This window comes from Silene latifolia, chromosome 11 (assembly GCF_048544455.1).
Source record: "Silene latifolia isolate original U9 population chromosome 11, ASM4854445v1, whole genome shotgun sequence".
Taxonomy (NCBI): domain Eukaryota; kingdom Viridiplantae; phylum Streptophyta; class Magnoliopsida; order Caryophyllales; family Caryophyllaceae; genus Silene; species Silene latifolia.
Window position 1 is genome coordinate 144720887 of NC_133536.1, and position 17749 is coordinate 144738635.

Here is a 17749-nt window from a genome sequence, read left to right on the forward strand (position 1 = left end):
TAAAAAAGGCAATTTAAGTAGTCACGAATCATTGTAAAAGAGACTAGTCATTTTATGGTCGAGATGTCAGATTTCCTTTCATTCCAACTAATTATTAGGAAAATTTCTTAGGTACACCCGGTGCACCACGTCACCGTACACCCTAACCAATAAGAATATTAGAATTACACACACTGTCCATAAATAATAAAGCAAAATTTAAGTGGAATGTGATTAAAGGTTTATCATTGGCTAGGGTGTACGATAATCTTGTACACCGGGTGTAACCAAGAATTTTTCAGTTAGTAGAATAGTCAAATGAATAAGAGAATTGTCTTTTAAAAAAAAGCCTTGTTAGGAATAACATTACAATAACACCAGAATAACAGCACAATAACAAGCGGTAAAAAAAAAGAGAAAAAAAAAATCAAAGTAGTAAAAAAAAATCAAAGAGACACCGGAATAACATCACAATAACAGCAGAATAACACTAGAATAACAGCACAATAACACGGGGTAAAAAAAGGAAAAAAAATCAAAGTGGCATCGGAATAACATCACAATAACACCAGAATAACAGCACAATAACATGCGGTAAAAAAAAAGAGAAAAAAAATTAAAGTAGTAAAAAAATCAAAGTGACACCGAAATAACATCACAATAATGAATAGAATAACGGAGAATAACAAAGACAATAACACGTGGTAAAAAAAAGGAAAAAAAAAAATCAAAGTCGTAAAAAAATCAAAGTAATGAAGAATAACATCACAATAACAAAGAGAATAACGAGAATAACAAAGACAATAACACGTGGTAAAAAAAAAAAAAAAAAAAAATCAAAGTCGTAAAAAATCAAAGTAACGAAAGAATAACATCACAATAACAATGAAAATAACGAGAGAATAACAAAGACAATAACACATGGTAAAAAAAAAAAGAAAAAAAAATCAAAGTCGTAAAAAAAATCAAAGTAACAGCAGAATAACATCACAATAACAGCGGAATAACAATAACAGCACAATAAGATGTGGTAAAAAAAAAATCAAAGTCGTAAAAAAAAATCAAAGTAAAAAAAAATCACAATAACAACATAATAACACGAGGTAAAAAAAAGAATAAAAAAAAATTCAAGTAAAAAAAAATCTGGTAGAAAAAGAAAAAGAAAAAAAGGTAACATAATGAAAAAATTAGATAAAAACATAAGAGAAAAAAAAAATCAAAATGTAAAAAAAAAAGCATAATAACACGAGGTAAAAAAAAGGAGATAAAAAAATAAAAGTAAAAAATAAAAGAGTAACACTAGAAAACAGAGAAAATAAGTAAATGACAATGATTTTATATGACAAGTAAGATTAGATCTTGACCACCCATCTCTAATATAATCTAGTGGCTGAGATTCCCCAACTCACAACTCACCATAAGAACCAAAAACACCAAATCCAATCTCTCTCTCTCTGTCTCTCTCTCTCTATATATATATATATAAATATATATATATATATATATATATATATATATATATATATATATATATATATATATATATATATATATATATATATATATACACACATAACACGATCACACACAATTATATAACCATCGATGAAGCTAAAGGATTTTACTAAACATCAACAACAAAGATTAACATAAAAGTATCCAAAAATATGATGATTCAAACAATTCTAAACTCGAAATGTTTCTGTAACAGTGACACTCGATCGAGTTGGTCAGGCACTCGATCGAGTTGGGCTTACTCGATCGAGCTCATCAGCTACTCGATCAAGTAGGCCGAGATCAGAATACTTCTCCACTGCCATACCTGTAGTTACTCGATCGAGTTAGGGGCACTCGATCGAGTAGCCAAAAGGTCAAAAAGTCCCACAAGCCAAATGTAAACTAAGCAAGCATATAATCACGAGCCGAGATACTCTCCCGACCCTAAAATCCTGCATAACTAGTCCAACGATAAACAAAGTACGGCCTTATGGCCAACCATACAAACCAAGATCTAAAAGTACCAACCGAAACTGGAATAATATCCACCACAAACTATGAAACATAAGAAGAAGAAAATGGAGTATCACCACTCCTGCTACTGCTCGTCCATCACCACATCATCACCAACGCCACCACCGGAAGTGTCGGCTTATGTCGCATCATGACCCGTACCACCACCAACACCTGCACCTGCTCCCATGCGCCAAGGGGCCAGACAACCATATGGGTACGACTGAGGTTCTCCCCAAGTAGACCTATCCACACCATAAGAGTGGAAGACCTCACTGTCGTCCCCGACACCTCTCCACCAAACCGGCTGAGGTCTCGTGGTCTTAATACCCTGTACGTGGGCCATCTCGTGCAGGTACCGGAATGTCAAGGTAGAGGACACTCTCTCTGTAAGGTAGCTCTCACGCATCTCTGGGTTATCGAAAAAAGGGTAACCAGGAAACTGGTACTGGTACTGTGGCGGCACTGGCTGCTCCGGCTACACTGGCTGAGTCTCAGCCATCCTCTCTCTCACTCGACGTGGTCCCCTCCCAACCCTAGGCTGGGTATCCTCAGCCCTCACATTCTCCCCCTTTCTCGGCTCGGGCATAACCTGTAGGATCTCCGGGTCAATGAGGTACGTCTGCCTCGCAGGACGCTCCTCCTCCTCCTCGTCAGAATCGGCAGACACCACTGCTGCTGGTAAAGGCTCTGTAGCAGGAAGGTGCTCAGGAGCTGGTATCCGCATCCAACTCACACTCCCACACTCTCCATGCCAAACTACCATCCCCCAAGGTTCTCAACCATTTCTGGTCGAGGCAATTGTCTCGGTCCAAGGTAGGCACCATGGTGGTCAAAGGAGTGTAGGCCGAGGAGGCCTTAAAGGAAGTCAGTCTCTCTGCTAATCGAGTGGCAATGGCCCCACAACTCCGGAAGCGGGTGTCGGAAGAAGCCATCAGCGCTAAACTGTCACACACAAAGGCAGGGGCACTAAAGGTCACTCTCTGAGACCGGGCAGGGTTAAGGTACGCTATCAACAACATCAACTCGTGTGAGTTTAACTTACTCACATCCTTCCTCTCATAAAGCAGACATGTCAAAGCACGAAGGAAAATCTTCAAAGGGACATGTTGAACATCGTTGATCAACATGTTACTCGAAGTAGGAGCTGGTTTCCTGGTAAGACAAGGCATGAGGCTACTAACCCCCACTCAGAAGGTATATCTTGAAGAGCTCCTTTGGCGGGTTTAGCGAGGCCAAGGTGAGTAGCAAACATATCCAGGTTCAAGAAAAAGCTTGTGTCATTAAGGCGGAAATCAACAGTTTGTTCCACCGCATCGTATTTAAACAAACTCATAAACTCAAGGGTCAAGAAGGAATAAGAGTGCTTACGGAGGTGATATAACCAAGTCATCCCCAAAGTCTCAAAGATGTGTCTGACATCGGTTTCAATCCCCAAGTCTATCAGAACGGTAGTGTCTATACAGCGGGTAGGTCTCATTTTTCGTTTTTGCAAGGCCACAAAATTACCCCTTTGGGTAAAGTCCACAAAGACTACTGACGGGTACTCCGGTACTGCTGAGACCGTAGGTCCACTCCCCTCTCCTACCTCGGGGTCAGAATCCCTCCCCCTCTTGCTCTGTCGGTTTCCCACGGTTGGTCTCGCCATCTGTTTCAACATATAACTTAAATGCACAACCACATATACTTGAAAAAAAAAAACATGCAAGGCATTCATGTATAAAGATAGAAAGGAGCAACTAAGTACACACTTTCACCAACAATCCCAAAATTATAAGTATAACTCTCAATTCTAGCCATCAGACGGTCTCTACAGTTGTTATATATATAACAAGTATGGCATCCTTTTACATCATAACCACTAATTTTTAGAAATCAACCTTCAAAAAAGCTTTACCAATAAGCAAATTTTACCATAATGTAAGACGAATTTAAGTTTGGGGCACTTTTAAGACGAAGTTTTAGGGCAAATGTTTGAGGGAAAATCATCAAAATCAACTCTAAACATGATGTGTATAACATATATTACCCAATTTTCATCCTTTTACACACAAAAGACAACCAAAATTCAATTCAAATTCTCAAACCCTAGAAAATTCGAGTCATATAAGTTCCTAATTTGATTCGATTTTTGCATAACTATTGTCAATATTCAACAAATTGAAGCAACTAGTTCATATTACACCAATTACAAACAAGATTTGGCACATATACATGAATTTTTCAGCAATTATCAACATCCTACATGCTTCTAATTTATTAAAAACATCAAAATAAGATAGATATTCATACCTTGATTGATTAGCAAGCAAAAGGAACGAATTAAGCAAAGAAATCACAAAAGTTCAAGCACAAATCAACAAGAATAAGAGTGTTTTGAGAGAGATTTGGGATTAGGGTTTGCGGAATAGAAGAAAGAATAGGAAGAAAGAATTTAGAAAAGGGTATATGAACCTGTGTTTCAGCGGCACTGTAGCCGCTAACTCGATCGAGTAAGTATGTTACTCGATCGAGTGGCCTCCACTCGATCGAGTTGGAGCTACACCGTCGAGTTTTCGCAGGAAATTCCAACTTTCTCGACATAATAGCTTCCTAATTAGATCGAATGAGGTCTACTCGGTCTAGTAGGCTCTCGTACACGGTCAAGTAAGGCTAGGTACAATATCGGAAATGTAAGATTAACTAAAGATTCCTGCAAAACAGCAACATGTGTCGATTCCAAAACGAATTCGGAAATCGTCACAGATTATTATCCTCATTCACGATGAATTACCATCACACTTACACAACGTATCAATAACAACCTATCACTTTGTGCAACTCGTTTAACTTCATTTTATGACAACATTACACAACCAACTGATTGTACTATTAGCTTTTTCATGTATACATCCAACACGCTTCGTTTCACTTATGATCATACAATCGTGACCACAACAAAATAACTTTTAATCATGTCCTTCTAACATACGTCTATCAAGTAACCATATACTAACAGTTTAACCATGACACACAACTATTATCAAGTAGTTTAATCAACTTAATAACACCACATTGCGGAAGTATTCAAACATTCATCTATCACATTCCTCAAGTACTACTTGGCCAGCTGCTATGACTCATTCAAAACGTGATAACTACCATCATTACCACATATCATACCCACAATCTCTTCCATATCAAATACTAATACTAACCATTTGGAACAAACATTACCAACACCACATCATACACACTGTCACGTATTACAAACATACCACCACTTCCATAATACTCAGCTATAGATTCTCACAGTTCTAATCACAACTATACACACTAGCATCCATAAAGACTCCGCTACAAACATCTCTACATCACTATCATACACACTAGACACATAATTCCCGACTCGATATCCCCATAACCGGTGACTGGCTTAAGCATAATGGGGCCATGATTTTGAAATGAGGGCGCCTACTCACCCAAAATCTAGCATCAGCTGGGGCTCCCAATATACATACACCAGGTTCATTTTATTAGACTCACTATGTTCATTAGGTTCATTTATTACAGGTTCCAAAATCGTCGATCTGATACCACTTTGTGACACCCCCATATACCAATGAGCCTTAACAAGGCCTTCCCTAGCATAAAAGGGCATCATCATCTCGGTGTCCCGAGGACAGTAATAATCAAATGTCGATAAAAGAACTATTAAGTTATATTGCAGGTGATTAACCAACTATGATAACAACGATACAACTCGGACTACTATCAACTAGGTGATCTACACTCCTGTCATGACTCGTGAAGAACTCATCCCGCCAAGTATCCAGCTTTCATCCAAGACATCACCTGCTAAGACTGACTGCTCACCATAAGGGATCACGACAGACACAATAGAAACAAACAAGAAGACAAAACCATACAAGGTCAGTAACTGAAGAGACACACCAACCACTGACACAACAAACCAGACACAACAGCACACACACACCAGCCACATCTCCACCAATCAATCATCGTCACCGATTGTCCACTGGACCAGCCCTGCCAGTGGGGGACCGCAGCCGTTCCCACCTAAGCCCCGCACATCATACCGAGAGATAACCCTGTCCCGTTAATGTGCACATCCCCTCCCGTGGCAGGTTCCACGGAGGGCGAAACTAGGGCGTGAAGCCACTCCCGCAAGTGACTCCACTCAGCCGACGACGCACCTCGAGAACCAAAGACAACAACCATAGACAGCTGTATCACAACAACGATAATCAACACAACACATATCCAACTAACTACAACAACCAATCGACCATATCAACACAACAACAATCAACCCACAACAAAGGACTCACTAGACATTCAACAGTACTGAGTAGGCGAACCTACCTTTAGCGCACCGCAGCGATTCCACTCCCGGTCATAAGATGTCAAACAACCACGCAACACACCTATACAAAGAGTACAATCATCTATCACAACCACTACAACCCTAACTGAGAACAACAACGACAATGATGACGACGATGACATACTTACGCATAGCTATCCGGCATCGAGACCGCTACCCGACTCAAGCATCCCCTGTTGGAATATGTGTCCTCCGACAATAATGCGATCACAACTGTTGATCATAATGATCACATGTTTAATTCTCATTTTAAGAATACATGTGGGATGCAATATTTTACAGTCAACTGGTCCACTCATATCGGTAATGATTGGCTGACTAGAGTTTGACATAACTGTCGTGCGACGGTGCTGATCAGTTGATCCCCCTAGGTCATACCTATAGGTAAATACTCTTAATTGATTATTTAATTAATCGTATGCCGATACGAGTTAATTAAATTGCTTAAAATTGACGGACGATTTTGTGAGTAAAGTTAACGTGTCTTACTGTAATTTGATTAAATTAGATACGGTCTAAGTAATCGAATTGTTTTATTACTTAGATAAAATTATTGTTTACGAAACAATTGAAATTGAAATTGAATGAATAATTTATTATAAATACAAGACGTTGTGATTTATAATTTGATAAACCATTTTGGCACAAGTAATTACGAATTACTAGTCGATTTTGTTAATGACATATTTTATGAGTATGTTGATTTTTAATATGTTAAAAATACATTACAATTTCATAAGTCAAGTAACATGTCACACATGTTACTATTGACAAATGACAAAATAAAATGGACCTCCCATTTTATCTATATGTGCCAAAATATGGAGGGTGTTTAGGATAAAAATTGTGTTGATTATTTTATGTGGAAAACACAATTATTACCTATAGTCTTAGCCATGCATGCCTATCTTTTCTTAGGTAGAAAAACTAGCCCATGCATTGGACACACCTCTCTCACCCAACCGGTTTTACTAAGGGAATTGAGTGTGTTTCCTCCACTATCATTCATTCACATCTTTCATATTTTTCTAGTGTAAGAAAAATGCATACTCTCTACAATCTTATGAAAATTCTAGAGAAATAAACCTCACAAATGCTACCTCATGACCGAAATATTCAAAAGGAAAAATACAATTTATTTTGTGTCAATTTTATAGTAAAACTTATATTATTACTAGATCATAATAATATTTGTTATTGAGAGGTTTCCTTGGGTATTCACTTTTGGGAGAGATTCTATACTTGAATCTTTGTTCATCCATTATTTGGAATGCTCAAGAACTAACAAGAAAGAGATCTTGTTGGTGCCCATAAAACCGAAATCACATAGTAAGGAAAATGATTTCTTCTTATCTTATTTATGTTTGCATGCATAAGATCAACATTTAATTTTATGACTAAGATAATTTGAAACATATATGAATATGTCAAGTAATGAGATATAGATTTCTAACAAGCGGTAGCAAGAGCCTTAGGTTGTTTGCATGCAAATCGGTTAAAGTTTTTCCGAGTTATACGATTAACATATAAAACTTATAAAGTTGTGTTTATTATGACATATCACGAAATCATTATGCATGTTAAAGTTTCTGGTACTAAAATGTATTTAGGATTTTTGGTTAATTTATGGATTTTTATTGTTCATTTTATATAATAATGGCATTAAAAATGTGATTTTATGATAAAAATGTCATTTTCGGACTAAAATTAGCTAAACTTCGAATGTTTCAGTGGTTTTTGGATATGTTTTCACATATATTATTTTTAGATGACCTGTAAATTTTCATAATTTTTGGAGTTCTTATGCTCGAACTATGGATTTTTCAAGATAAAAATCGAATTTAGATGAAAAATAGGTTAATATGAGAAATATTTCGAATCTGGTCATAGAAATTTGGTATGTTGTCACATGCAATTTTACAAGATGTGTGTAAAATAATAGGCTATAATGAAGTCTTTATGCATGATTTATGAATTTTTGATGAAAAATAGCATAAATAGTGACTTTAATTAGTGAATAATTGCTAAAACATACTTCATGACTTAGGAAAAACGTCACATGTTGCATTTTGTTACCTATTTCAGATCTAAAATTGAAAAGTTGATAAATATAATTTTTCTCATGTTTTTATGATTATTATTGATAAATCCGATAAACCGCAACATTGTCTTTCCGATAAAGTTTTGAAATTTTAACCTAAGTTTTTGAACATTATGAGTGTCATGGTATTTTTCCAGAATGTTCATGAGTTTAAATTTTAAATTTTGAATTTATTTGAAATTTTTATGATTTATTTGGAGTTTATGGCTTTTTATTGTAATTTTGAGTCCATTAATGAACAAATTTTAAGAATTAAAAGTTAATTATTGTCAATATGTTAGTGGAGACTAATTTTGAGTCCTAAGTTGGTTAGGGTAATTAACTTGTGCATAAATATGATTTTATGTAATTTATTGTGATTTTAAAAGGTTGAATCACGCAAATCCGTAAAAACCGTTTAATATACGATATTGGCTCCTTAAAGGCGATTTAGCATAAAATTGGGCATGTTCATACATATTATAATGCTGCATTTTGTTTATGATTGTCATAATTTTATTTTATATAATTTTTGAATTATGTAATTTTACTTAGTATGGCCTTAGTTTTTAATTGGTATTACCCGAAATGTATGGAATTATCGATTCGGTTGTAATTTATTGTGATCTCGTATCACCGTTTTGTAATTTAATAGATTTATTTTTATTTTAATTACAAATGTATAATAGGAAATTATGTAATTTGTTATGTAATTTAATTATTACGGAGATCCTTGAAGACGGTGTCACTCAAAAAGGAAATCCATTAAAGACGGTGTTACCTCGAGATGTGTGCCTCAACCGAAGTTCAAGGGACCAATGGAGTTGGTTTCTGAATATGTAATAGTTAATTAGATTTTCTATTTTAGGAAGGCCATACTAGGATTTATTTTTATTCTTTGCATTTTATTTATATGTCGCATGCATCGCTAAATCGCCATAACTAAAACATGCATTATCATTTTAATCGAGTTTATCGACCGTGTCAATTACAATTATCGTAGTTCACCGCTTTAGTTCACTTAAAACTTGATAGATAATAAATTGACATGACCTCTCGCTAAAAATAAAAAATTGAGACTTAGCCTTACCAAAAAGTAGAAACCATGAAAACCTATTTCGTGAGGGAGTGCACTCGGCCACACCGGGGTACAAACCTTGTTACGTAGGGGAAGTGGGTGATAAATGTCTATCCACCGAATTCATGTTGATGAGGGTTTCATCGGCCACACCGTGCCCATGTTAATGTGGGTTTGGATCATGGACACATTTATTCGAAATTTGGATTGAACTCAACAAAAGTTTTTGATAAGGGTTTCATCGGCCACACCGTGCCCTTGTCGGATGTGTTTTGGGCTAAAGATAAATGTTAATGTAATTTTATCGACCAAGAGTTCTAAAAGTAGAATCGATTAAAGCGTTAATCCACCGAGTTATATTGATAAGGGTTTCATCGGCCACACCGTGCCCAAGTTAATATGAATTTGGATCTTGGAATCATTTATCATAGTTGGGTAGAGGTCACTATATAAATGCTTTACTTGTTATTTACAAGTATTAATAAAACGATAAATGTTAAGTTTTCCACTATTCCGTTATTATATTGTTCTATTTCTTTACCACAATTCATATACGATATCATTTCGATTTTAATTCAAATCTCCATTAAAACATCGTAACTAAAGACAAATATGAATTTTCTTCTAAAAACCTCATATGAACCATTGCTAAGGATCTCTTGTGAAGAGTATAGATAAAAGTTATTCATTATCAAACAGGTTTTTGATTCTTGACTAACACATCTACTTACAATGGATTGTTTTTCATATACTTAATTGAATTAAGTACCTTGAAGCGATAAATTGTTTTGGTAATTAGTTTTGTCGGAAATCGTAATAGACCAAAATACCGCAACCACTTCAATGAAAGTTTTAAGACTAAACAAACGAATGAACAGTAGTCTTCATGAATATAATTTTGCTTCTCAAAGCAAAGACTCATTGAAATGAGTGGGAGCATTCTCTTAAACCGTTAAGAAAAGGATAAGGTTTTAAAGAAGTAAAATTATAATGGAATTGATACAAGGTAATGTTAAAAGTAACATTATTGAGAATAACAATACTAAACCTATCAATCCCGACCGATAAAGTTTCCATTGTCTTAATTGTTGGACGCTAGAAAGGAAACTACCCCAAATTATTGAAGAATCAACAAGTTAGTTGTGGGACATCTAATCGGACCTTCTTCTTTAAATGTTTATTTGATTGACATAAATTTTGCTAGTACTACTTCGTCAATATTAGAAACCGGTGGTGGTTTTCATCATTGTACTTGATACATAGGATGATTAAAATATGACGACTAGCAACAATGATGTTGAGAGGTAGAGTCATTGTGTACTCAATCTAGTTTTGGGTTTAGAGTTGTACTTAATTGTGACTATTAAGTGCATAAAACTCTAAATAAGAATATAAACTTGTTAAGATACAAAAGAGGTTTCACTTTTGTGACCCTATACACCACGATTTGATGTATGGCTAGCCCATTATCAAGGTGAATATATATTCTAAACCAAACTAGAATGATATATCATGTAGATGATGCAAGACTCAAATTGGTAACCCAAGATTAAACCTTAGATTCTGGAATGATGAACGCAAAGAGTTATCGAGTACTCTTGAAACCATTAGATCTTATGGTATATGCGTATCTTGTATTCAAAGCAAGATGTCTCGTGCCTTTTGGTTGAAAAGGAGATCGAGGTTGGAAATCATTGATCCAAAATAGGTTGATCATTTTTTTTTACCAATGATTTAAGTTGACGCTAATGTGTTCACTTAATAAGGTAAATAGAGAAATCTTTGAAGAAGTTCAAAGAGTTCGAGGAATCACGATTTAGTCGTGATGAGATTATCAAAGTGAAGACTTTGATATAAGCCAAAGGAAATGTGATATAGTATCACAAAATTAATCTCTCTCAGCACACATTATGGGATAATGTGTGGTTGGATAAGAAATCAAACGCTATTCGATATGGTTTGGACTTCAATCAAGTTTACTTTGAGTTACTTGATCCTTTTGGGGATTTTATCATTTTGTCTAAATTATTTTTCCACTAAATCTAAAACGAATCATATGAGATATGAAATGGTAGGGTACCATCTTTGTAAGCTTACACAAGAAACAAATGCTCATTTTTCCCTTTCAATTATCACGAGTACAACGGGTTTGTGGCTTGTGAAGCTGTCTTCCTAAAATACAAGTTTATTTCTAGAAGACAGAGTGGGAGAAAATATTCAAGAGCCACAAATTGTATTGTGCCAAAGAATGTTATGTCGCAAGAAACTGGTCTTTCTTGGCTACATGAGACGTTTTGTGTAAAACGTTGTTTCTTCAAAACCTAGGAGGTTAAAGTCATCACTTGTTGAAGATGATGAATTAGTGTTACTTTTAAGAAAGTAAAGAGCTTACAACTTACAATGAAATTGTTTGATTCAAGTTGATTACTTGTGGAAAGTAATGAACATATAACTTACATGAGAGTGTTTAAGTCACAGCTCAATACAAGGCTTAGAGCCATGAAAATCCGAAATAAAAGGCTTGACTAGTGACAAAGGGTTTTGCACTAATAATGAGAGATTTTCATGGCTTGATTGGTTGCAAAGGGTTTTGCACTAGTTGAAATGCTTAAGTCTATTTGGATTTTCTTAGGAACTGTGTTTTATTATGAGATATATATAGCGAGTGAATCTAAAGTCCACTTCTTCATAGAAGGAATGTATTCGATACATGTTATGAGTTTTGTAGATTTTTACAATCCTAAGATAATGTGAAACTTAAGAGAGGGTCTTAAGTAGGACATCAATGAGTTAGAATCAATGTTTTAATTATGTTATAAAACCTTTCTCGATAAGTCGAGAAGTTGCGTTTATACATGAGGTTTAGTGGGAGTTACGGAAATTTTAATTAGTCTTATATGTGGATGACATATTGATCATTGGGAATGATTTAAGACTTTTGGAGTATTTCTGCTTTATTTATTTTGCATCTCCTTTATTTATTTATTTATTTATTAATTCATTCATTATTTATTGGCTGTAATTTTCTCGTTCCCCCGTCTATATACTGCTGGTGTCTGCTGGAGGACAACGACGGCGTTGTCCGTTTTGGTTTGAGGAGGGTATTGCATCCTTTGAGTCTGCATTTTCATTTGTTTTTGCATTCACTTTTCTTTTTCTGCTTGCATTGTTTTTAATTTCAAAGAATGAAAATCACAAAAATAATAGAAAAATTCAAAAAATATCACGTTTATTTTTGCATATAGGTCGAGTCGGAACGGTAGATTTCTGTGATGATATTACACTGTAACTTGTCATTTCACTTAAGCCTTGCATCGGATTGGCATTTTATTAGCTTTGTTGTGCGCATGGTCTACGAGTTAATGTCAAAAATACAGCTGAACATATAGACTTGACCTTAAAAATTGTCAAACTACTTTAAAATTTCTAAGTTATTAGAGTCGTATAACTGATATCATTTATGACCAGTTCATGTAGGAATTGAGAGTAGTATACTCCTTGCATAACATGTTCATCAATTTGAACCTTTATGAAATTCGATTGCTTTTTGCTTACATACATTCGGGTTTGTGGTCGGTGTCACATGCAGGGAGGTGCTTGCAATTTTTTCCCTTTCTTCTATTTTCACCCATTTAGCTCCACATTAGCCAAACTTAGCCTTTTGACCCATTAACTACACCCAAATTAAGCCTCCCTGTCGAGCTAGTTTAGTGTATTTTTGTGGTATATTTTTCATTGATGCAAGTTGGTTCGTTCTATTTCGTATGGAGTTGGTAGAAAAGAAAAAGAAAAGAGGATATGTTTGGATTGAAAGAAAAAAAGGTTGTGAAAAAAAAAAAACGAAGAAAAATGTGGGCAGAAAAATGAAAAAAGCATTAGAAAAAAAAGAAAAAGAAAAAGAATAGACCGTGTAAAAAAAGGGAAGTTTGTGACGGTCTTATTCCTATGCATTATTTATATCTTTTCGAGGAGTAGTATTGTTGGTTAGTGAGTTAGGTGCCAAAGAAGGGCACTTGTGTTTAATTTCATAATCGGTGGAGAATCGGATTTGCTTAGCATGGTATTGTTTAGGTGCTAGCTTGGCGCATTATCTCCACTTTATCCATAATTGTTTTGCCTTTTCTTACCCGTTGCCTCACTTTCCCATAACTTTTGTAAGCCCTCGGCTGTGACACACACTATTTTGTTGGAATGTATGTATTGTGATTAGAATTGTCTATCATTTTTGTTGCAAACATGTTTATGTGAGTCGTAGTTTAGGTGAGTGTCTGTTTTCTCTTCTTCTCTTACACTTATACACTTACCCTTTGCTTCATGAGAGAAGAGTGACCTGTGAGAGTCCAATTTTAAAGGTCTTGCAAGGTTGACAGTTCAGCTTATTTATAAACATCAGACAACTCGTTTGCGCTTGACTGTTGTAGCTATAAGTGTCAGTTTTTGTTTGCATTAAACGGTTTAAGTGGACAAGTTATAGCTAGCTATGAGTTCTCTTATCCGTTTCATTAGTTTGCATTTAGTTTATTCGAGGACGAGTAAAGGTTCGGTTGGGGGAGATTTGATGCGTGCAATTTATATAGTCTCTTTAGCCTCTTATTGCACGCATTTCTAAGTCATTCTACAGTTTTGTATTGCACAATGCCCCAAATAGGCTACTTTGGTTTGTTTTGTCTCATTTGCAGGAATCGACCTCAAAGTGGTAAAATCATGCCTTATTCGTCCCTCCTAGCATGCATTTAAGGAGATAGGAGACTTAGAGCGGAATGTCGTACATCGGGAAGCGCGAAGGAGATCCTTAGAAGCTAACCAAACGAAGTCCAGGCTGTTTTCAGTGGCTAACTGCTCGATCGAATACTTTCTTGGTCGATCAAGTGGTTTTGACGGTTCAAAGTGTTCGATCGAGACCCTGCTGAACTCGATCGAAGTGGGCTGAATTGGAAGATCTCGATCGAAGCCTATATCTGTTCGATCGAGAGGATTTGCTGAAGAGTTACTCGATCGAGAGGTTTCAAATGCCTCGATCAAGTGACTATACTTATTTAGATGAGATTTTATTCTGTGATTAGTTATTGTTTTAGTTAATAATATCTTCCCTATATAAGGAAGACGTCATTAGGTTAAAATACAACATTACACTACGTTTAATTGCTCTTTTTCTCTTAATCACTGCTGGAACTTTCTCTCCTGCGTTGTTTTGCCTCTTAATTCCAGATCTAAACTTTGTAATCCTTCTTTACTCCTTAACCTTAATTTAATTCTTTGTTTGCTCTTAATCTTTGTTCTCTCATCTTTGTTTTATTATTTTTATTTGTAATTTATGCTTCATCTTTATTATTCATGTATCATGTCTTTCTTTAGTATATTCAATGTTGTCATTGTTTATGTCATTAATAGCATGAGTAGCTAAATTATCTTATGTTAGGATTAGGGGAGCCATGGTATGAACAGTAGACTACCCTAATGAGGACAGAAGTTAAGTTAGTTGTATTCTAGGGTGGATGGCGGACCGGAAGGACCTTTCCCTTACCCTTCTCACATTAGATCGTCTGAACTATTTATGACTGAGTTAGTAAACTGCCATGGTAAACCGAATTCCTAGCATACTTCTCTTTATCTAATCATATACTTTGCTCATCCTTGCTTTTACTGCTCTTTTCTCTTATTCTCTTGCCTTAACCACTTTTAGTTTAGAAATCAATTTAAAACCTCCATTTGTTACCGGACAGACTTAGATTAGCAGATAGATATAATAGCCTCCCTGTGAAGATCGACCCTACTTCCGCTAACTTCTGTTAGTAGTCTTAGGCATTTATTTTTGGTACTAAAACGACGGTATCAATACCTTGCTTTCTGTTTTCATCGTACATGCGTTACTCGAATGTTATTACTAAGAGAACACCGTTACAGTTCAAGTTCTTTTTTGATATATTTGTTTATCACTGGTACAGAGACAAAAGGTCAAAACAATGGAACAAATTAAGAAGACACTTTCAGACACCAAAAATAAGCTTAAAGAAATAACAAGGCATAGGGATGCCTTGTTTAAAAAGGTTTTGACGTTTCATACTAAGGTTCAAGAACTAGAAAAATGTGCACAATTGCAACACTGCTAATCCAACCCTAAACCCTAAACCCTTTTCCTTAGTTAAAGTTAGTTCATAATCAAACATATAGTAACAGTGTGACTCTAAAACATGAATGGGAATAAAAGAGGGGAAAGACGTTTCTAAAATGGGACGAAAAAGGGTTTAGGGTTGGATTAGGCGTCACCGCTTCGCGGAGCCGCCTAATCCAGCCCTAAACCCTTTTCCTTAGTCAAAGGTCGTTCGTAGTGTAAAAACCAAAGACTAAATCCTATGGAGGGACGGGTGATACCCTGTCATGTGGAGGGATTAAAAAAGGGGAAACACGCTTCTAAAACGGGGCGGAAAAGGGTTTAAAAAACCCATGACTAAACCCTAGGAAGGGATGGGTGATACCATGTCATGGGAAGGGATTAAAAGAAAGGAAAGACGCTTCCAAAACGGGACGAAAAATGGTTTAGGGTTGGATTAGGCGTCACCGCTTCGCGGAGCCGCCTAATCCAAACCTAAACCCTTTTCCTTAGCCAAAGCTAGTTCATAATCAAATATATAGTAACACTGTGACTCTAAAACGTGGATGGGATTAAAAGATGGGAAAGACGCTTCTAAAATGGGACGAAAAAGGTCGTTCGTAGTGTAAAAACCCAAGCCTAAACCCTAGGGAGGGACGGGTGATACCCTGTAGTGGGGAGGGATTAAAAGAGGGGAAAGACGCTTTTAAAACGGGACAGAAAAGGGTTTAGGATTGGATTAGGCGTCACTGCTTCGCGGAGCCGCCTAATCTAACCCTAAACCCTTTTCCTTAGACAAGTTGTAATAGTAACACTGTTACTATTAGCATATATAAGAATTATTAATTTAAAAGGTATTAATACTAGAGAAAGAAGTTAGATGGATAAAACCCAAGTACTATAGCTGAAATATCAAGTTCCCATGTTAATTTCTTGAATGAAAATCAATATTTCATCATCACAAACTGATTACTTTTTAAGCATTTCTTGAATGTTAGTGTCACAGCAACACAATATCCTACACTTCTTGGTATGACATGTAACTGTTATAGCATGGCACTATCAGACGACTATTTTTTTTAAATGCTTTTGCAGCTGCTATATCAGCTATGCGAAGAGGGCATGTTCTCTTGTTGTGGTCAACTTTTTCTTTGCAGTATGCACATAGTATCTTGGGCTTTGCTGCCTTTTCAATGGCTTGTGTTTTTACCGACGTCAATCTTTTTCCGCTCCCCTTGTTGTGTGCTTTAACCGGAGGCCGGATAGTGACTTCAGACGACGAGCTGCAACCTAAGACCATCTCCATTTCTTGATCTTTTGTAAGTGGTTGAACAGATAACTTCTCTCGGAACTCAACTAGTAGGGATGCTAATTTTTCCATGTGAACTGTAGGCAATGTTTTGAGAACTCCAACGGTTGCACTGAACTCTGCCCATAGCTTGCACAAATGGCTGTTATCAGACTGAGCCAAATTTGAATCCTCGATGACATTCCATTGGAATCAAGCCTGATAATGAAATAGAAAGTTATTGTTTTATATGGTAACAATGTTACTATCACAACATATTTGAGTAATATATTTTAAAGGGGAACAACGGAGATGTGTCAGTAATAATGGTTTCAAATCAAACCTGTTAGTTGCGCGAGAGTTCTTGGTCCAACGATCTAAAATGTACTTGCTTGGTATTTGCCGAATTTATTTGCCCTTGTACACCCACACAATATGTCTGCAAAGTAACCCTATTCTTTCAAATAGTTTGTAAGCACACTGTGCAAGTGTGGTTGAAAGGTTGAACGTCACCTTAAAAGTTTTGTTTGATTCAGCTTCCACAAAAATTAACCGCACATTTTCTTCCTTGTCAAAGTCAGTGACACCACATGATATAGCAGCCTTTACTTCCTCTTGGAACATCTTAAACATAACATGTGTGTATACAATAGCACCATTTCTAAATGTATGTTTGTGTCTAGGTTAGGTAATGAGTGGTCGTTGTCATAATCGTCGCAACTTTGTGTGTAGCGTTGCTGGTCCATAGCAGTTTGGAACCTATTAATAGTGTGACAAGGGCACCACAACAAATGAATAATATAACAATGGTACAGTAATGGTGTTATTGTAGCATA